We start from the raw sequence: 22,970 nt of genomic DNA, 5'->3' as shown, positions 1-22,970 counted from the left end.
ATTACCTCTCCTCCTACGGTCCTTTTTGACCATCGGAATAAATTTCTGCTGAGCACCAAGAAAGATCTCCTTAAAGATCCTCCACTGCTCCTCAGCAGACCTACCTTCCAACGCACTCCCCCAGTCCACATTCGCCAATTCTTCTCTCATCCTACCATACTCCCCTCTATTCAAACAAAGGACGCGTGTCCGGGAACCCACTTTCTCCTCCTCCATCTGCAACAGAAACTCCACCATACAATGATCACTCTCTCCAAGAGGATCCTTCACCGCAAGGTTCCTAATTCGGCACCCAGGTTCAATTCCTGTCTTTGTGGAGTCTGAATGTTCACCCCATGTCTGCATGGGTTTCCTCTGGGTGCTTCCCACAGTCCAAAAGACATGCTGGTTAGGTGGATTGGCCACACTAAATTTTCCCTCAGTGTACCCGATCACGCATAGGAGTGTGGCGACTAGGGGATTTTCACAGTAACTTCATTGCAGTGTTAATGTAAGCCTACTTGTGACTAACAAATGAACATTAAACCCTTACTTACTCATTTACCTGCAATAAACTTGCTCAAGGTTTGTTTCCAACACAACATGAGCTATGTCACTCCTTTGTGTTCAAGTGGACCTTAGACGCAAGAGAAGAAATGAGGCCTGGATAATACTCCAACTATATTGCAAAACAAAACGACATTGAAATTCAATGTAACTATAAGAACATAAGAACAAGGAGCAGGAGTAGGACATCTGGCCCCTCGAACCTGCTCTGCCATTCAATAAGATCATGGCTGATCTTTTTCTGGACTCAGATCTACTTACCCGCCCGCTCACCATAATCCTTAATTCCTTTACTGTTCAAAAATTTATCTATCCTTGCCTTAAAAACATTCAATAAGGTAGCCTCAACTGCTTCACCGGGCAGGGAATTCCACAGATTCACAAACGTTTGTGTGAAGAAGTTCCTCCTCAACTCAGTCCTAAATCTGCTTCCCTTTATTTTTGAGGCCATGCCCCCTAGTTCTCGTTTCACGTATCGATGGAAACAACTTCCCTTCTTCTATCTGATCCATTCATTTCATAACCTTACATGTTTGTATATGATTTCCCCTCATTCTGCTGAATTCTAATGAGTATAGCCCCAGTTTACTCAGTTTCTCCTCATAAGCCGATCCTCTCAATTCTGGAATCAACCTAGTGAATCGCCCCTGCACCCCCTCCAGTGCCAGTACATCCTTTCTCAAGTAAGGAGACCAAAACTGTATTCCAAGTGTGGCAAGACGAGCACGTTATACAACATTTACTTGCTGTTTTTAAACTCCGTCCCTCTAACAATGAAGGACAAAATTCCATTTGCCTTCTTAATTACCTGCTACACCTGCAAACCAACTCCTTGAGATTCCTGCACAAGGACACACAGTCCCTCTGCACAGCAGCAGGCTGCAATTTTTTACCATTTAAATACTATTTCATTTTGCTCTTATTCCTACCAAAATGGATAACCTCACATTTACCAACATTGTACTCCATCTGCCAGACCCTCGCCCACTTACTTAGACTGTCTATATTCTTTGCAGACTTTCAGCATCCTCTGCACACTTTGCTCTACCACCCATCTTAGTGTCATCTGTGAATTTTGACACACTACATTTGATCCCCAATTCCAAATCGTCCATGTATATCATAAACAATTGTGGTCCCAACACTAATCCCTGAGGCACACCACTAGTTACTGGTCACCAATCAGAAAAACACCCATTTACCCTTACTCTTTGCTCTCTGTTAGTTAACCAATCCTCTATCCATGCTAATACATTAACCGTAACACCGTGCACCTTTATCTTATATAGCAGTCTTTGGTGCGGCACCTTGTCAAATGCCTTCTGGAAATCCAGATACACCACATCCACAGGTTCCCCATTGTCCACTGCACATGCAATGTTCTCAAAGAATTCCACCAAATTAATCAAACATGACCTGCCCTTCATGAACCCATGCTTCATCTTACCAGTGGGACAATTTATATCCAGATGTCTCGCTATTTCTTTCTTGGTGATAGATTCAAGCATTTTCCCTACTACAGAAGTTAAGCTAACTGGCCTATAGTTACCTGCCTTTTGTCTACCTCCTTTCTTTAAACCATGGCATCACATTTACTGTGTTAATCTATGGGAACTGCCCCAGACTCCAGCGAATTTTGGTAAATTACCATGAGTGCATTTGCTGTTTCTCCCGCCATCTCTTTTAGTACCCTGGGATGCATTCCATCAGGACCAGGAGACTTGTCTACCTTTAGCCTCATTAACTTGCCCAACCCTACCTCTTTCGTGATAATGAGAGTTTCTAGGTTCTCACCTGCTATTGTCTTCCTGTCATCAATTTTTAGCATGTTATTTGCATCTTCCACTGTGAAAACCGACACAAACTACCTGTTCAATGCCTCAGCCATTTTCTCATTTCCAGTTATTACATCCCCTTTTCGTCCTCTAAAGAACCAATATTTACTTTAGCCACTCTTTATCGTTTCGTATATTTGTTGAAACTTTTGCTATCTGTTTTTATATTCTGAGCTAGTTTACTCTCATAGCCATCTTATTTTGCTTTATAGCTTTTTTTGTGGCTTTCTGCTGACTTTTAAAGATTTTCCAATCCTCTAGGTTCCCACTAATCTTTGTCACTTTGTATGCATTTTCTTTCACTTTGATACCCTCCTTTATTTCCTTACATGTCCATGGCTGATTATCTCTTTTTCTACAGTCTTTCCTTATCACTGGAATATTCTTTGCTGAGCACTTTGAAAGTCCTCCACTGTTCTCAATTGTCCCACCATAAAGTTTTTGTTCCTAGTCTACCTTAGCTAACTCCTCCCTCATTCCTTTATAATCTCCTTTGTTTAAGGACAAGACACTGGGATTGGGTTTTACCGTCTCACACTCCAACTGTATTTTAAATTCAACCATTCTGTGATCGCTTCTTCCAAGAGGATCCCTAACTGTAAGATCATTAATCATTCCTGTCTCATTACGCAGGACCAGATCTAGGAAAGCTTGCTCCCTTGTCAGTTCCATTACATACTGTTCAAGGAAGCTATCGCGGATACATTCTGTGAACTCCTTCTCAAGGTTGCCTTGACCAATCTGGTTTGACCAATTGATATGTAGGTTAAAATCCCCTGTGATAATTGCTGGACCATTTTTACATGCATCAGTTATTTCTTTGTTTATTTCTCACCCCACTGCAATGTCATTATTTGGTGGTCTATAGATTATGCCTATAGATTTCTCCTTACTATTTCTAATTTCCACCCAAATGGATTCAACCTTTTTTTCCATAGAACCTATGTCATCCTTAAATATCAGAGCTACACCACCTCCCTTACCTTCCTGTTGGTCCCTCCGAACAGTTTGATACCCCTGAATATTCAACTCCCAGTCGTGACCATCCTGCAATCACGTCTCTGTAATGGCCACCAAATCATACTCGTTTGCAATGATTTGTGCTTCAAATCTTGTTTCAAATACTATGGGCATTAAGATAAAGTGCCCTTATGCTAGTTTTTGTACCTTTTTTTGAATTCTAACACTTCTATTAATAACATCTCCTGAGTTCTCCTCTCTTTTAACTTTTTCCTGATTTTTGATGTAGTTGGAACCTTCTCCCCACATTTTGTCCTTGCTCCCTCCTTCTCGGACTCCTTACATGGGTAGTGATATTGAACTGAGGACTGTGTCCACTCACGGGTCACCAGTGGCATATAAAAACACAGCAAAGTGATCAAAGGAGAGAAGGAAGGTGCCAATGGATGAGGTTAAATGTTAATTGCCAGAGTAACATCCCAAGCTAGGTTACATGAATATATTATCAAGTGATCCTCCTCTTTTGGAGTTGGCTCGGGGATGAATGCTGGTCAAGAAACTAGGGGCAGTTTCACAATCTTTGGACGGTACCTTCAGATCTTTAACTTTCACCTCAATAAACAGAATGGGCATCTTGTATGAGGATGCGGTCAAAAATAATTGCTGTACTGTGGCAGACAAGCCCAGGGAGCAAAAGCTGATGAGGTGAGGCAAAAGATGTTGCTCTGGACTGTTTTGTTAAAAGAGAGCCAAGGATCTGGCAGTGTATTGACATTGTTGGTACTGGAGGAAAAACTACTGGAAGAGGAGAATTACAAAAAACATTTCAATGGAAAATGCAAATGACAAAATAAAAAACTCACTCTCATAAACCATTCTTACTGTCTTTCGGAGATATATCATTATAAGGAGAGGATCTATACTCGGAAAAGCAGCCAGCATAATTAAGGACCCTACACACACCGGACATTCTCTCTTCCACCTTCTTTTGTTGGGAAAAAGATAGAAAAGTCTGAAGTCAAAACCAATGACTCAAGAACAGCTTCTTCCCTGCTGCCGTCAGACTTTTGAATGGACCTACCTAATAATAAGCTGATCTTTCTCTACACCCTAGCTATGTAACACTACATTCTGCGCCCTCTCCTTTCCTTTTCTATGAACAGAACGTTTTTGTCTGTATAGCATGCAAGAAACAATACTTTTCACTGTGTACTAATACATGTGACAATAATAAATTAAATCAAAATATTCTCTTGCAATTAGAAGAATGAGAGGTGATCTCTTCAAAACATATAATATTCTGAGAAGCTCCTGACACTGGTTGGAGAGTCAAAAACTAAAGTGGTATCGTTACAGGATAATGGGACAGCCGTTTACGACTGAGATGAGGTGAAGTTTCTTCACTCACAGGGTCAAGAATCCTTTACATTGGCTCAGCCATTGAATATATTCAAGGCTAAGATCATTTTTTTTAGCTCTAGTGGAAATCGGGATGTGAGGGATTGGGCAAGATAATGGAGTTGAAGTTGAACATCAATCATAATCTTACCTCGTAACAGAGCAAGCTCACTGGGCCATATGGCCCAACCCTACTTCATATGTTTAGTTTATATGGATCTCATATTCTGGAATGTGACAAGAATTCAGTGTTCCACTGGTTTATCTCCTATAAAGAAATCATTGAGGCAGAATCAATGCATCTTTATGACTAATAAAAATGACTTGGAAAAGCACCTAATTCGTTACCATGACTAAGCCTATGAGAAACATAAGCAAAAGGGACTTTGACTGAAATAAAGTTATATGGATTGCAAAATTTACTTACAGGTTTCCATGATAAGGTAATGCACATTTCACATTTTCACTTAAAAGCAAATTATTGCCGATATTGGAAATCGGAACTAAAAACTGAAAATGCTGGAGAAACCTAGTTGATTTGGCAGCAGTGATCAAGAGAAAAACAAAGTTAACATTTTGAGTCCAATATGAGTGTTATTCAGAACTGAAGGAAAGCAGAAAATGATGTTGTTCTTGATATTTAAAAAGGGGAAGGAGCAGGTGAGAAAAAGAGAAGCTGAGGGATAGGCAAAAGACTGTGGGAGATCAAACAACAAATATTATGGATCACATACAAAACGGTGGTAATACAAAGAACAAAGAACAGTACAGCACAGGAACTGGCCCTTCAGGCTTAAGCCTTCCCCGATCACATTGTCCTATCCAGACCAATCGCCTGTATCCCTCTATCTCTCTGTTTATGCATCCATCCAGATAAGTCTTAAATGATGCCAATGTACCTGCCTCAACCACGTCACTTGGCAGTGCATTCCAGGCACCCACCACCCTCTGTAAAAAACATTCCCTGCACATCTCCACTGAACTTGTGCCCTCTTGTCATTGTCATTTCTGCCCTGGGAAAAAAGCTTTCAACTGTTCACCATATCTACACACTTCATAATTTTATAACTTCCATCAGGTCACCCCTCAGCTTCCATCTTTCCAGGAAAAACAATCCCAATTTATTTAATCTCTCCTCACAGCAATCTCTCCTCCATACCTGGCAAATTCCTGGTAAACCTTTTCTGTACTCTCTCCAAAGCCTCCGCGTCCCTCTGGTAGTGTGGTGACCAGAATTGGACAAAGTATTCCAACTGTAGCCTAACCAACATTTTATATAACTCTGACATAATTTGCCAACTTTTAAACTCGATGCCCCATCCATTCAAGACAAGCATGCCATATGCTTTCTTCACCATCCTTTCTACCTGTGCTGCCACTTTTAAGGATCTATGGACCTGCATGTCCAGATCTCTCTGTGTGTCTCTGCTCCTGATGGTTTTACCGTTTATTTTAATTGGATCTTGAATTGGATCTGCCAAATTCGTCACTTCACATTTGTCCGGATTAAATTTCTCTGCCCAATTTTCCAGCCTCGCTAGATACAGCTATATTCTATGACAACCTTCATCACTCTCCGCAACTCCTGCAAACTTACTAATCAGACCAGTTACGTTTCCTTCCAAGTCATTTATATTGCAAACAGCAGAGGTCCCAGCAATGATCCCTGCAGAACACTACTTGTCACAGACCTCCATTCAGAAAAACACTGCTACCCTCTGTTTTCTATGTTGAAGCCAGTTCTGAATCCATCTAGCTAGTTCACCCTTGGTCCCATGTGATTTAATCTTTTGCACCAGCCTGCCATGAGGGACCTTGTCAAATGCTTTATTAAAGTCCATGCAGACAACTTACACAGCTGTTCCCTTGTCAATCATTTTTGTTACCCCCTAAAAAAGACTCAATCAAATTAGTGGGACATGACCTCCCTCATACAAAACCATGCTGTCTGTCGCTAACAAGACCATTCAGTTCTAAATGTGTATCGATCCTATCTCTAAGGGTCTTCTCCAACAATTTCACCATCACTGACATCAAGCTCACTGGCCTATAATTACCCAGGTTGTCCTTGCTACCCTTCTTAAATAACAGAACAACATTGGCTATCGTTCAATCCTTTGCAACTTCACCAGTAGCCAGCGAGGAAATAAAGATTTCTGTTCAAGGCCCAGTAATTTCATCTCCCTCAGTGGTTGGGGATTGATGCCATCTGGCCCTGAGGATTTATCTACATTAATGCTTTTTAATTCACCTAACATTTCCTCCCTTGTAATGATGACTTGTTCTAAAAAGTTTACACACCCCTCTGAGATACCACCAATCAACGTGCCCTTCCCCTTTGTAATATTGCTGCAAAGTACTCATTAAGGATCTCACCCACTTCCTTTGCTTCTCTGCATAATTTCACTCCTTTGTCCCCAAGTGGATCAATTCTTTCTCTGACTACCCTCTTGTTCCTAATATATGTATAAAATGCCTTGGGATTCTCCTTAATCCTGTCTGCCAAGGACATTTCGTGACCCCCTTTTGCCCTCCTAACTTCCTATTTGAGCTTTCTACTAATCTGTTTTTAGTTGCCTAGGCCTCATGCATCCTTTTTCTTATTGACTGGACTCACAATTTCCGTGGTCATTTATGGTTTGCGAATCCTGCCTTTCCATTCCTTCCTTTTCACAGGTATATGCCTGTCTTGCACTCTGATCAACTGCTCCTGAAAAACTTCCCACATGCCAGATGTGGATTTACCCTCAAACAGCACCCCCACCAAACAACAGCCTACAAATCCTGCCTAATCCGGTTGTAGTTAGCCTTATCCCAATTTAGCGCCCGAACACGAGGACGACACTCATCCTTTTCCATGAGTATCCGAATGCTTACAGAATCATGTTCACTGTTCACCACGTTTCCCCCACTGTAACTTTGATGACCTGGCCGGGCCCATTCCCTAGTATAGGACCATCTTTAGTTGGACTATCCTCATATTGTTCTAAAAATTCTTCCTGGATACACTTAACCTGACGAAGGAGCAGCGAGTGCTCCGAAAGCTAGTGCTTTGCTACCAAATAAATCTGTTGGACTTTAACCTGGTGTTGTGAGACATCTTACTACATTAGTTTAAACCTAGATGAACCAAACTAGCAAAGCTCCTAGCCAGGATATTGATGCCCTTCCAGTTCAGGTGTGATGCATCTTTCTTGTAAAGGCCCCACCTTCCCTGGAATCAAAAAAACTGAAGCCGTCCCTCCTGCACTAGTTTGTTAGCCACATGTTCAGTTGCACTATCTCCCTATTCCCAGCCTCACCTATCCTGAGATTACTACCCTCGAGGTCCTGTGTTTTAATCTTTGACCCAACTCCCAGAATTGCCATTGCAGAACTTTACTACTTTTTCTATCTATGGTCATTCATGCCAATGTGGATAACGACATCTGTCTAATTTCCCTCCTGTTTTAGGATTCTTTGTATCTGCTCAGAGACATCCAGGACCCTGGCACCAGGGAGGCAAATGACCTCCTGGAGTCCCTCTCGTGGCCACAGAAGTGTCTATCTGTGCCCCTGACTATTGAATTTTCTATGACTATTGCTTTGCTAAGCTGTGTACCCCCTCTCTGTACAACAGGACGAGCCATGGTGCCTTCTCTCTGGCCACTGCTGTTGCTGTCCCCTGCTATAGTGGACCTCTGTACTGACGGCCTAACCCATCTGGTGGTCACCCATCTATCTTCTTGAACCTTGGGTGTGACCACATCTCTGTAATTATTGTCTATGACAATTTCAGCAAATTGTGTGCTACCCATTGCCTCCAGCTGCTGCTCTAACTGATCCATGCATTCAGTGAGCATCTGCAACTGGATGCATTTCCCACAGGAGTAGTCCTCAGAGACACTTAGTGTCCATGATACCATGTTGTGCATGATAGCATTAAAGATACAAAGCCTTGATCAAAGTAGGTGTCAAAAGCAGAATAAAGTTGAACACTATCTGAAAGCTAAACGGCACAATGCGTTGCACTCAATGTTGAGTCCAGAAGGCTGTGCAATGCCTAACCAGAGGCTAAGGTGCTGCTCTTCCAGTTTGCATGGGGCTTCACTGGAACATTTTGGCAGGTCAAGGACAGAAACGTCAGCATGAAAGCAAGCCATTTGATCTCCTTCACTCTCTAAGCTATCTCTGACCTTCGATATTGCTCCACCTGCCCTCACCCCTCTTTCATATTTTCAGACTGTTGGTTCTGATGAAAATGATACTCCACTTACTAACAGTTTTCTTCCTAACTGATGGAACAGCCATTGCTACTTTTGCAAAGAAGGATGTTATATGGCTCCAAATATAATCTAGGAGACTCACCAGTCCAGAATATGGCTCAATGGTAATAAGATAAGGTTGGGTAGTCAAAACCCAATCCAGAGGTACTAGACCAAGGCCCCACATTATCTTTCAGGTGGGTGTGAAAGATAGAATGGCACTATTTCAAAGAACAGCAGGGAATTCTCACTAATACACTGTTTGACGCTTATCCTTCAGCAGAAATCAATATGGCAGTTTGCACAGTGCGCAAATTTACTGCATTTCATGTTTTACAAGAGTTACCTGTCATTAATGTCCTAAAACAGCTCTGATTTAGAAATATGGTCTATTTTGGGCATTTGAAAGAGCCTCCTAATCTTCCAATATGAGCAGATGGAAGTGCACCTTCCAGTTATATTCCAGTGACTGCACTGCCATCAGGAACATTTGAAGGGGAAATGATTTGTTCAAATCAGTGTCCGGCAGAACATATTTTTGAAAACCCGTGTTCCACCTGCTAAAATCTGATCTCACCCAGTGTGACATAGTGCTAACTGCCAGCAATGGCCCTAAAGCTCCTCTTGCCAGGCTAGCTTTACATTGCTGAGACCTAAGGCACAATAATGAAGCCTCATTGGACCTCACCATTCTGGCACATAGATCGTACTTTGCACTCTAATTTGCACCCAAAGCATAGAAGTAAATTAAATTCTAGGTATTAGCACCCCCCATCCCTTTATGACGAGTGCATTGTGATGGTCTGCACAATGGCAACAGCCATGTTTAATTTTTTTAATTCATTTGTGGGACATGGGCATCGCTGGCTGGCCAGCATTTATTGATGTGGAGATGCTGACATTGGACTGGGGTAAACACAGTAAGAAGTCTTGCAACACCAGGTTAAAGTCCAACAGGTTTATTTGGTCGCAAAATCCACTAGATTTCAGAGCGCCGCTCCTTCGTCAGGGAAGGTACTTGACGAAGGAGCAGCACTCTGAAAGCTAGTGGATTCTGCTCCCAAATAAACCTGTTGGACTTTAACCTGGTGTTGTGAGACTTCTTACAGCATTTATTGTCCATCCCTAATTGCCCTGATAAGTTGGTGGTGGGCTGCCTTCCTGAATCGCTGCAGTCCATGTACTGTGGGTTGACATACAATGCCATTACGAAGGGAAAACCAGGATTTTGACCAGTGACCGTGAAGGAATGGTGATAGATTTCTGAGTCAGGATGGTGAATGGCTTGGAGGGGAACTTGCAAGTGGTGGTGTTCCCAGATATCTGTTGCCCCTGTCCTTCTAGATTGAAGTGGTCATGGGTTTGGAAGATGCTATCGAAGGTCTTTGGTGAGTCGCTGCAGTGCATCTTGTAGATAATACATACTGCTCATACTGAGCATTGGTAGTGGAGGGAGTGGATGTTTGTAGGTGTGCTGCCAATCACGTGTGTTGCTTTGTTCTGGATGGTGTGTAGCTCCTTGAGTGTTGGAGCTGCACCCATCCAGGCAAATAAGGGGTATTCCATCACACTCCAGACTTGTGCCTTGTAAATGTGGATAGGAGTCAGAAGGTGAGTTACTCGCCACAGTATTCCTAGCTTCTGACCTGCTCTTGTAGCCTCTGTGTTTATGTTGTGAGTCCAGTTGAGTTTCTGGTCAATGGTAACCTGAAGGATGTTGACAGTAGGTGATTCAGTGATGGTAACACCATTCAACATCACCTCCCAGCTCCAGGATCTCCATCACCCACATGCACAAAAGCACAATGTTTCTCCATGTTCTATCCACCAAAATTCTTTCTTATAAGCTTGCTGGTATCCACGGTGATTTATGTAGCATCTTTAACATAGTGCCACATCCCAAGATACTTCACAGGAGCAGAGTATTCTCAGAGCCACATAAGGAGACATTAAGACTGCAGACTAGAACTCAGAGACACAGTTTAAAAATGAAGGGTCTCCAATTTAAGACAGATGAAAATGTCGTTTCCTCATAGTCTCATAAATCTTTGGACCTCTACTCCCCAGGGAGCAGTGGAGGCAATGTCAATGAATATTTTTAAGGCAGAGGTAGGTAGATTCTTGAATAACAAGCAAATCAAAAGCTAAGGTAGGTGGACTGTGGAGTTGAGGCCTCAGTCAGATCAGCCATGTTCCTATTGGATGGTGGAGCAGGTTCAAGGGGCTGAATGGCCTATTCCTGCTCCTAATTTGTACGTTTGTCGAACGCTGACCAAATACAAATTTCAAGGAGTATTTACAAAGAGGAGCAAGAGACAGAGAAGTTTGAAGAATTATAGCATCCCTACAGTAGAGAAAGGAGGCCATTCAGCCCATCGAGACCGCATCAACAGTCCCACCCAGGCCCTATCCCCGTAACCCCCTGTTTCTAACCTGCTAATCCTCCTGACACTGAGGGTCAATTTAGCATGACCAATCCTAACCTGCACACCTTTGGACTGCGGGACGAAACCTGCGCACCCAAAGGAAACGGACATGGAACATCACCTAAGGTCGGAATTGAACCCAGGTTCCTGGTGCTGTGAGTCAGCAGTGTTAGCCGCAAGGTTTAATTTCAGAATTCCAGACCTTAGGGTCCAGACAGCTGAAGGATTCCAACGGCAAGATGAAGGAAGGACAAGAGGCCAGAATTGAGGAAGGCAGAATTCTCAAAGGATTAGGTGGATTGACATGGGGACAGATGAGGCCATGGAGGAATTTTCACTCAAAACTCCAAACTTATATGAAGATCTACAGAAACTCCAAGGAAGTGGATTATACAATGCTTCAGCCATTTCTCCAGGACACATCAGATTTCTCCTAGAGTTTGGTGGCTGTTTGGGAGCCACCTACCAACCTTCACCCCAGTGGAAATTCAATCCCATGTTCTTTGTTGCTGAGTCATTTTGAATCAAGCATTTGTGGCTCACAATTACATAAACCAATCCAAGTCATGGATCGAAGATTGTGGTGATTGCGGAAAACAGGAATTTACTTCATTCTTACTTAGCAACTGGAAGGTCTCTGAAATTAAAATTATGAATTAGCAAAGGAGACAATTAAACATCTTTCTGGGGAGCTAGAGATTAAAGCTCATCATGTTGTGATATTGTTTTTATTCTGGGATCATTTTATATACTGTCATAAGCTATATATATATATATTGCTTGGTTAAAGCACATGGCAATAAATCATAAAACAATTGTACAGAGAATGCAAGATCTCAAAAGGTAGCTATTGGTTTTATTGCTTGTCAAGATGAGATAATGAATCACACTCACGCATTATGAAACTGAGAATTTTATCTCACAGGCAATCATTCTCTCTGCAGGAATCCAAAACTAATCAAATATTTTATTCTCGTAATGTCTATTTTATATAATACAATTCCCATTGTACAAAAACCCCCATGAGTGGAATCCCAGATCCATAAGTTAGGGCAGCACAGTGGCTAGCACTGCCTCACAGCGCCAGGGACCCAGGTTCAGTTCCAGCCTTGAGTCACTGTCTGTGTGCCCAACCTGCCTTTACTGTCAATGAAATACTTCTGAACTGTTGCAATACCAGGAAACACAGCAACAAATTTGCATACAGCAAATCTGCTCAAAGAGCAATAAGATGCTGACCAGTTAATGTTTCATTCACAACAGGGACGAAGAAAGGGAGCCCTCCTTTGCTCTTCATGGGTTTATTATGGTGACCTGAGAGCAGACACAGACATAAGAATATAAGAACATAAGAAATAGGAGCAGGAGTAGGCCATCTAGCCCTTCAAGCCTGCCCCGCCATTCAATAAGATCATGGCTGATCTGTCGTGGCTCAGTTCCACATTCCTGCCCTCTCCCCATAACCCTTAATCCCCTTGCCTATCAAAAACCTATCAACCCGCGTCTTAAATATATTGAGCGAGGCAGCCTCCACCACTTCAACGGGCAGAGAGTTCCAGAGATTCACCACCCTTTGAGTGAAGAAGTTCCTCCTCAACTCCGTTCTAAACCGCCCCCCCTTTATCTTGAGGCTGTGCCCCCTAGTCCTACTGTCCTTTCTGAGCGGGAAGAGTCTCTCCACCTCTATCCTATCCATCCCATTCAACATCTTATATGTCTCAATGAGATCTCCCCTCATTCTTCTAAACTCTAACGAGTACAAGCCTAGTTTATTCAGCCTTTCCTCATAGCTTAACCCCCTCAACTCTGGAATCAGCATAGTAAACCTCCTCTGCACTCCCTCCAAGGCCAAAATATCCTTGCGTTAAGTGTGGCAACCAAAACTGCACACAGTACTCCAGCTGCGGCCTCACCAGCCACAGCAAGACCTCCCTACTTTTATATTCAATCCCCCTCGCTATGAAGGCCAGCATCCCATTTTTCCTGACCACCTGCTGCATCCGCAGGCTGGGTTTTTGCGACTCATGCACAAGGACCCCGAGGTCCCTCCGCACCGTCGCATGCTGCAGTTTTTCGCCACGTAAGTAATAATCCTTCCTACCATTATTCCTACCAAAGTGGACAACCTCACATTTGCCAACATTAAATTCCATTTGCCATTTCCTGGCCCATTCGCCCAGCCTATCTAGATCCTTCTGCAGACTCTCCACACCCTCCACACAATTTGCCGTTCCACCAATCTTGGTGTCATCAGCAAATTTCGATACCCTACACTCGGTTCCCTCCTCCAGATCATCTATATAAATGGTAAATAGCTGAGGCCCCAGCACCGACCCCTGGGGCACTCCACTAGTCACCAACCGCCAATCCGAATAGCACCCATTGACCCCCACACTCTGCCTCCTATTTGACAACCAGTCCTCTATCCACGCTAACACCCTACCCCCAATTCCATGCCCCCTTACCTTCTGCAATAACCTCTTGTGAGGTACCTTGTCAAACGCCTTCTGAAAATCCAGAAAGACCACATCCACCGGCTCTCCTCTATCCACTACCCTAGACATATCCTCATAGAACTCCAATAAGTTATTCAGACACGACTTCCCCTTAACGAAACCATGCTGCGTCTGCTCTACCAAACAATTCTTCTCAAGATGCCTCGCTATTTTCTCCTTGATCACGGATTCTAACATTTTACCTACAACAGACGTTAAACTAACCGGCCTATAATTCCCTGCCTTTTGCCTGCCACCCTTCTTAAACAACGGCGTAACATTAACCGTTTTCCAATCTTCCGGCACTTCCCCGGAATCCAGCGACGTTTGGAAAATAACCAAGGCATCCACTATCACCTCCGCCATTTCCTTCAGAACCCTTGGATGCATTCCATCCGGTCCTGGGGACTTGTCCACAATCAGTCCCTCCAGTCTGTCGAGCACCGCCTCTCTAGTAACAATAACAGACCTAGTAACAGACCCTCTCTAGTAACAGACCCCACTCATGTTTAAAATCGCACCTGAAAGACTTTACTCCCTCGCTGCTATCCTGGAGTGTCAGCCTAGATTTTAGTGGAATTTTCTGGCTGCACTCACCCCAGGACCGGAAAATCCTGCCCGAGGTCAATAGACATTTGCATGGTCCTGTCCCACCTACTATGATTCCCGTGGTGGGCAGGATGGGATGTGTTCAAGTCTCATGGAGTTGGGCTTGAACTCATAGCCTTCTAACTCAGACCGCTATCACTAGGTCATGGCTAACATCTGAACCAGTATCATGTTTCACCAATAGATTGACCTTTTCTGTTTGCTGCCAACTTTTCCAGAATATTCTGACTCGATCAGTCCTACAGGAAGCAGCTGTCCCTGCTACCTCATTCAATCTGGGAATTGTGAGCTAGCTAGAGCTCAATGATTGATTCAGAGGGAATCAATCATTAGTTGAATAGGTATGTTAGTCAGGTGGTTCTAGAATAGTATTAAGAAGTTATGAGCTCAAATCACGCCATGGCCAATGGAGAAATTGAATAACATCAGGTAATTTGTGGGATAGTACCAGAAAATGACTCTGAATGCTGCCAAATTACCAAAAAAAGTCCAATTGGTTCACTAATGTTCTTCATGAATGTGTGATAACTCCCCTGGACTTGCATGGGGAATCATTGATTAAACTTCCTGTAGAACACATTGAATACGAGGTCCCGGGGATTGACAATTAACACACCAGGTGGAGCTCATATACCGAGGCGTGTATAAAGCAGGCCCCTGAGTGGGTTCATTATTGCATTGTCCCAGTTGGGACAATGTTTGTGTTCACTGTTTTGCTTTACTTTATTTTGAGTTAATATAGAATCAAACCTGCCTCTGTATCAGTCTGGCCTAATTGTAACTCCTGTATTATGTGGTGACTCTTGATGTTTTGTGACATTTAAAGATGAGCAATAAATATGGCCTTACTGATGTCATCTGCGCCCTAAAAACAATAAAAAATATAAATTCCAAGGTTATCTTCAACCCACTTCCACAAGCGTGCACTTTGCAGAAGAAATGACTTCTGGACATTAACCCAGGTACGAGATCTTTGGATGACCTTCCCTCTATAGCATCAGATCTAATAAGAAACCCCTCTACCACAAACTGAGTGCAATTAAATCAGCAAAACACAAAATTGATATGAGATTTTTTGTTTTAATCACTCAGTACCAAAGGAGTAAGTGTAACATGACCTGGGGTGTCCAAAAATGCAGCACAATCACTGTACCTATTCAGCTCATGAAACCGTGGAAACACCATTGCATCCGTCTTTCCTACTGGAATATCCATTTGCAAATCTTTGCTATTCTTTCTTCTGATGTTGGAAAAGCCATTATTTATTGACCATCCTTACTTACCTTTCAGAGGTGGTGGTCTCCCTTCTTCTTGAAGCGTTTAGAGTTTTTCCAGGTGCTCAGGTCTTGATGCCACCCGGAATGATGGAATAGTAAACTGTATCCAAGTCAGGATGGTGTTTGTCTTGGAGATTATGGAATTTCCACCGTCCTTCTCCTTTTAGGTTGTGCAGCTCACAGGATTGGGAACTGCTGCCAATGAAGCCTTGGTAAGCTAGGAGTCCATCCTTCAGATAGTATGCACTGCAACCACATTGTGCTGGTGGCAGTAGAAATAGATGTTTAAGCTGGTGGATGAGTTTGAAATCAAGCAGCCTGATTGTTATCAGTATTTCAGTATGACTGCCAGACAATATGGTGCCCTAAATCCCTGGCTGGAGCTTGAACCCACTGAGTTCCAGTTCACAGGCCTGGGGACTACCAATTTTGGATTGGAACTTTATCTGGGGCAACATTAGGGGCAGAATTTGACTGCTGGGTCCATGTATTAGGAATTTGGGTCCATCCATTTGGAACTGAAACTCCTCATTATGTTTCAGATGGTCGAAACTCAAGCTTTGGTCAAGGGCAAATTCCTACAATTATCCTTTGAATGTAACCAAGTGGTTTGTGAATGTAAAGTACTAGGTATTCCTGTGTGAGAGTGGAAGGAGTTGGAACGTATTATATAACAGAGTTAGATAAACACTGATCATAAGTTAACATTGAAACACTCAAAGATTTGAGATATTGTTAGAAAGACAATGTGCATTGAAAGCCATTCTCAGTCTAACTCCTTCCTTAACACACTGAACAGCACTGAAGGAACTAGAGTCTGCTCCAAAAAAGCAGAAATTTCCACTGTGTTTATTGGACACCGAAATCTCCGTGACTATATGGGCTCGTTCTGATAATTTATTTATCTGGAGTTTCAAAGGTCAATGTTGGAAGGTATTATCACTGTTCAGTTTAACTTCCTCTAACATTTGTTCGACTGTACTGCAGTGGATGACGAGTCAGCCTTTTGAGTGGTGTTTAACTTTTCCTGAAGATACCTGTGAAAAACAGCTGACTTTCCAACTGCAACTATTTTAACTCATTTTTTTTGCCTCTTCCAAGTCCAGTTTTGGAAAGGAAATGTATGATGTACAAAATGAGGACTATTATATATTTATGCTACCTGCTCTTCACTACAGCTCCAGGTGAGTTGCAATGTAATATATTCCTCAGTAATACATTTGAAAAATTTGAGTTGCTATTTCCCTTAAACCTGCTATAAATTTTTGTCTTCATTGTGCCTGGGACACACTAAGTTCCTGGACACAGGGACAGCTTTGGATTGTGTCAAATCTCCTCTCATTGGGCAGATACCTCAAAATGTGTCTGGTACCAGGATTGCCCTGGAAATGCTTGCAGCGAGAATGACAGAAGGTTCCTCTCAACCTGATGACCGAGCCTCAGGCTCTTCCAGCTACTGATAAAATAAACAAGACAAAGTAGATTCATCAAACTGGTTCGTGATTTCACACTGGAAAATATTAGGCTCACGCAGCATCATAATCAGTTTTACCTTATCAGCAAGTTAAAAGAATCTTAATGATTCTATTATTCACCTCCATGCTCACTCCAAAAAAAGAGCATCAGCAATTATGATGTGTGATTAACTTATGCTCAATGCTTCTAATACAGGCAGCATGCAAATCCAGCTTTGACAAAGGCCGTCTGGACTCGAAACATCAGCTCTTTTCTCTCCTTACAGATGCTGCCAGACTGCTGAGATTTTCCAGCATTTTCTCTTTAGGTTTCAGCATGCAAAACACATTTGAGGCAAATTTCCCCCACAGCATCAAAAACGACTGTTACAAAGTTGAATATTGCAATCAGAAGTTTTGGGACAATTTGTGCACAAAGGATATCTGTGCTGTTAAATCCTAAAATAGAAGTGTCACAAAGTTTCAACATTCAAATCTGATGAGGTGAAAAAGACTTTGAAACAGCATGGAATTTAGTACTGTAAAAGGGTCATTTAAATCCAAAATGTTGTGTACTATTTTACCATTTTGATTCTAAGTGCTGGTTGGACTTGAAACTGGGAGTGTTTCAGATCTGACTTTTACAGCCATTCTCAGGTGTCCCCATACCCACTTTGCCTGAAGAAATATCAGCAATTCCGAATTGCGCTGCTCAAGCCTATGGGTGGGGCTTAACACGCCTGAAATCTTGCAGCTCCGATCTATGCCTTCAACTGCGCATGCGCAGAAAGAAAAAGATGGAATGCGGCTTCCCTGCTACATCGATCCTGGGCTGGATAATGCCTCTCTCTAGCCTCCACAGATATTGCCCCAGTCTGCAACATGACCTACCCCCTTATCCTCCACCCCCTCCACCATTCAAACCGATTGTAGGCCCCTCCCCATTGGCTCATTATTATTCTTGATCACTTTCTTTCTCTTCTCTAGCCCTGGAGTGGGATGATCAGTGCCACAATAAAATCCACATTTTTTTTAGATTCCAGCTTCCTCTGCTGTACCATTAGTGGTACAGCAAGTATCACAGGGGATTTTAATCTACATATCAATTGGTCAAACTAGGTCGGTCAAAGCAGCCTTGAGGAGTTGTTCACAGAATGTATCCGCGATAGCTTCCTTGAACGGTATATAATGGAACTGACAAGGGAGCAAGCTTTCCTAGATCTGGTCCTGTGTAATGAGACGGAAATGATTAATGATCTTGCAGTTAAGGATCCTCTTGGAAGAAGTGATCATAGTTTGGTTAAATTTAAAACACAGATGGAGCATGAGACGGCAAAATCCAATACCAGTGCCTTGTGTTTAAACAAAGGTGACTACAAAGGGAGGAGTTGGCTAAGGTAGACTGGGAGCAAAAACTTTATGGTGAGACAATTGAGGAACAGTGGAGAACTTTCAAAGTGATCTTTTACAGTGCTCAGCAAAAATATATACCAGTGATAAGGAAGGACTGTAGATGAAGAGATATCTAAGGGAACAAAGGAAGGCATCAAATTGAAAGAAAATGCGTACAAAATGGCAAAGATTAGTGGGGACCTAGAGGATTGGGAAATCTTTAAAGGTCAGCAGAAGGCCATGAATAAAGCTATAAAGAAATGCAAGATGGATTATGAGAGTAAACTAGCTCAGAATATAAAAGCAAATAGCAAAAATTTCTCCAAATATATAAAACGAAAAAGAGTGGCGAAAGTAAACGTTGGTCTTTTAGAGGCCGAGAAGGGGATGTAATAACTGGAAATAAGAAAATGGCTGAGGCATTGAACAGGTATTTTGTGTCGGTCTTCATACTGGAAGATACAAATAACATGCCAAAAATTGATGACAGGAAGACAATGGCAGGTAGGAACTTAGAAACTATTATTATCACGAAAGAGGTAGTGTTGGGAAGTTAATGAGGCTAAAGGTAGACAAGTCTCCTGGTCCTGATGGAATGCATCCCAGGGTACTAAAAGAGATGGCGGGAGAAATAGCAAATGCACTCGTGGTAATTTACCTAAATACTGGGGTGGTTCCTGCAGATTGGAAAACAGCAAATGATTCAGCACTAATTAAAAAAGGAGGTAGACAAAAGGCAGGTAACTATTGGCCGGTTAACTTCTGTAGTAGGGAAAATGCTTGAATCTATCATCAAGGAAGAAATAGCGAGACAACTGCCTATAAATTAAGCCCATTGGTAAGTCGTAGCATGGGTTCATGAAGGGCAGGTCATGTTTGATTAATTTGGTGGAATTCTTTGAGAACATTACATGTACAGTTGACAATGGGGAACCTGTGGATATGGTGTATCTGGATTTCCAGAAGGCATTTGACAAGGTGCTGCACCAAAAAATGCTACATAAGATGAAGGTGCACAGTGTTACGGTTAATGTATTAGCATGGATGAAAATTGGTTAACTAACAGAAAGCAAAGAGTGTAAGTAAATGAGTGTTTTTCTGATTGGCGACCAGTGACTAGTGGAGTGCCTCAGGGATCAATGTTGAGACCGCAATTGTTTACGATTTACATAGATGATTTGGAGTTGGGGACAAGTGTAGTGAGTCAAAATTTGCAGATGACACTAAGATGGGTGGAAGAGCAAAGTTTGCAGAGGACGCTGAAAGTCTGCAAAGGGATATAGATAGTTTAAGGGAGTGGGCGAGGGTCTGGCCAATACAGTACAATGTTGCTAAATGTGAGGTCATCCATGTTGGTAGGAATAACAGCAAAATGGACTATTATTTAAATGGTGAAAAATTATGGCATTTTGCTGTGCAGAAGGACCTGAGCATCCTTGTGCAAGAATCTTATCATTCTCTCACAGCTATAGCCTCTTAAAGTAACAGAGCATTACAAGCTCAAAAACCGTTGATTAAAATTAGAAACATGATCCTACATTCTTTCATACAACAACCTTTTTCTGTTGTCCTATTTAAACCAATTTACAATGCCTGATTTTAAGGCAACACTTATTCTTTGTCTGTATTCCTGTCTCCTGAGGCAGCCTGAACAAATCCTATCCTCCTTCCCAAATTGGTGGCAGAACAAAATTAGCTATCCAAGTACTTTCAGACTTTGTCCCCATTAAGTGACCAGATGAAGAATTTTGGAGTTTTAAAATCAACCTATATTTTTACGAGCTATAACAAGGGTTCTGGTGGTGCAGCAGAGAATTCTGAGTTCAGCATCTCACAGACAAATATACCTTCAGGTTTGATTAACATATACCAATCCAAAATTTTAATTTGTTCAGAGGTTATCTATATCCACTCACAACAATCGATTAAGTTTTTTTCTATGGATAGGGTACAAGTACAACAAACCAATCATATGTTTACTTTATTATAATATCCAATCAGTGGGTCTTACATGCTATCTAGTCTCATTTATTAGGGACTACAATTTGTTCATAACACAACAACTTGCGTCTGACTTGTGGACATCAATCACCCTCCCTGTTCAATGCCATAGGTGTTTAATTAATTTTCAAGTGTTGCCTCCCTAAGTTCTCTCTAGATGATTTAGCTGTCAGGGTAGATAGTAGAACAATCCCACATTGATTTTACAATCTCTGATACTTATCACCTGCAATTATACTGCCTGCATTTTGTGTCCTTGTGTGTTTGCACTCAGTTAGTTGTTTGTATAAATTCTGAAGGTTTTTTAAACCTTTCAGTAAGTATGATTATTAGTATAACCATTAGCCCCCTTCATAAGAAACTATTGGAAAGAAAGTGGTCAGGAATTGCAAATCCAATGAGGTTCTCCTGCTCACCAAATGTACGAAACACCAACTTGTCATCACAACAGGATGCTCCACCGAAAAGACAAGTTCAAGACTTCCTGGAGGCATCCACAATCAGAGCACTGGCACATGATTGATTCTGTCATCATCTGATCCTGAGACCAAAAAGATGCCCTGATTGTCAAAATGATAACTAGTGCAACAAGGATGATCACATCATTGAAGACCTCATCAACAAGAAGGAAGAAGCTCTCAGTGCCTGGTAAAATAACATCACCACCAGTGCAAAAGGAGAACTCAAACTGCAAAAGTGATGTACAAATCAGAACTAGGGAAATCAAGAACCAATGGTGCACTAAGAAAGCTAAGGAGCTGCATCTCCTCACCGACAATAACGACATCCAGGGCTTCTTTAGTGCTGCCAAGGAAACACTCTAGGCCTCAAACTATATGGAGTAAGGACAGAACCCTTTTGAGATACAGAAAAAACAATGGCCTTCAATGGAGGAAACACTTCAAAGAACTCCTAAACCATGATAGAATCATAGAAAAAGTGTTCGAAGAATATTCCAACTACCCATCAAAGATGACCTTTGGACGCCCACCAAGTGGAAGTCAAAGCTGCCATAAACACATGAAGATGGAATGGATGGGATTCCAGCAGAGGTTTTCAAACTTGGAGGAGAAATGATCAGCTGCCATCTCCATCAGCTGTTCCTGAAAATCTGAGACAGAGAAGACATCTCTGCTGACCTCAGGAGTGCCACTATCGACACCATCTCCAAGAAAGGAGACAGAGAGACTGTAGGAACTACCAAGGAATCTCCCTCCTCTCCATCACCAAGACAATCCTTGCCCGAATCCTCACCTCCGCCCAGTCTCTGAAGAAATCCTTCCAAAAAAGTCATTGTAGTTTCCGACAAAACTGTGGAACAGTGGACATGATTTTCACTGCTTGACAACTTCAAGAGAAATGCCGAGCAACATCAACCACTCCACGTGGCCTTCATTGATTTAACAAAGGCTTATGACTCTGTATTGTTAAATGCCATGGAAGACCCTGTCAAAGGCATGTTGCCCAGAGAAATTAATCAACATCATCTGACTCCTCTACAACAAAATGTCAGTGACAGTCCTCACTGATGGAAATATGACAGACACTGGAGTCAAGCAAGGAGATGTCATCACCCTCACCCATTTCTATATCTTCATCAGTACTATCCTCACCTTGTCAAGAACAAGCTTCCCAGTGGAGTGGACATTGTCTACAGGATGGATGGAAACTTTTCAACCTCAACTGGTTGAAATCCAACAAGAAAACTACACTGACATTGCTTGTGGAACTTTAATGTGTAGAAGAGAATCTTCTAGCCTTACTTGATACCTTCACAGAAGCATACCGAAGAATTGATCTCAGCCTCAATCCCAATTACACTTAAATCATTTACCAACCTGTCCCAGGGCAAGATCAGTCTCTCCCCCCATCAAAATCAATGGAGAAACTCTCCCAAATTTCAAATATTTCCCTAACCTGTGGAGCCAACTCCCATCTGGTGCTGAAATTAAGATCTTTGTGTGCAATGCATTCATTCTCTCAACTCTTCTTTATGGCTCAGAAACTTGGACTACATACGGATACCACCTCAAGGCCCTGGAAAGGTACCATCAACACTGTCTGAGATGCATTCTACACTTCAGCTGGGAGGACAAGCATACCAACATCAGCATACTTGGAAGAGCCAAGAGTACCAGCATTGAGGCCATGGTCATCCAAACCCAATGTCATGCACTTAGGAATCCAGAGTCCCCACTGCCAAAGCAAATCTTCTTTGCCCAGCTCAAGGAAGGCTCCCAAACGAGAAGAGGACAAAGGAAGCACTTTAAAGACACCCTGAAGGCTCACTTCAAGAAATGCAACATAGATGTCAATGCCTGGGAGAACTTTGC

General features: G+C 42.3%; 1 pseudogene; it reads left to right on the top strand.

Annotated features, from left to right (window-relative positions):
• LOC145337078 (small ribosomal subunit protein eS25-like) overlaps positions 1-22,970 on the top strand; it is a 29,018-nt pseudogene that overhangs the window by 5,243 nt on the left and 805 nt on the right.

This window comes from Carcharhinus amblyrhynchos, unplaced genomic scaffold (genome assembly GCF_965287045.1).
Source record: "Carcharhinus amblyrhynchos unplaced genomic scaffold, sCarAmb.v2.hapA scaffold_43, whole genome shotgun sequence".
NCBI classification, from domain to species: domain Eukaryota; kingdom Metazoa; phylum Chordata; class Chondrichthyes; order Carcharhiniformes; family Carcharhinidae; genus Carcharhinus; species Carcharhinus amblyrhynchos.
This window is presented reverse-complemented; position numbering and strand designations above follow the sequence as displayed.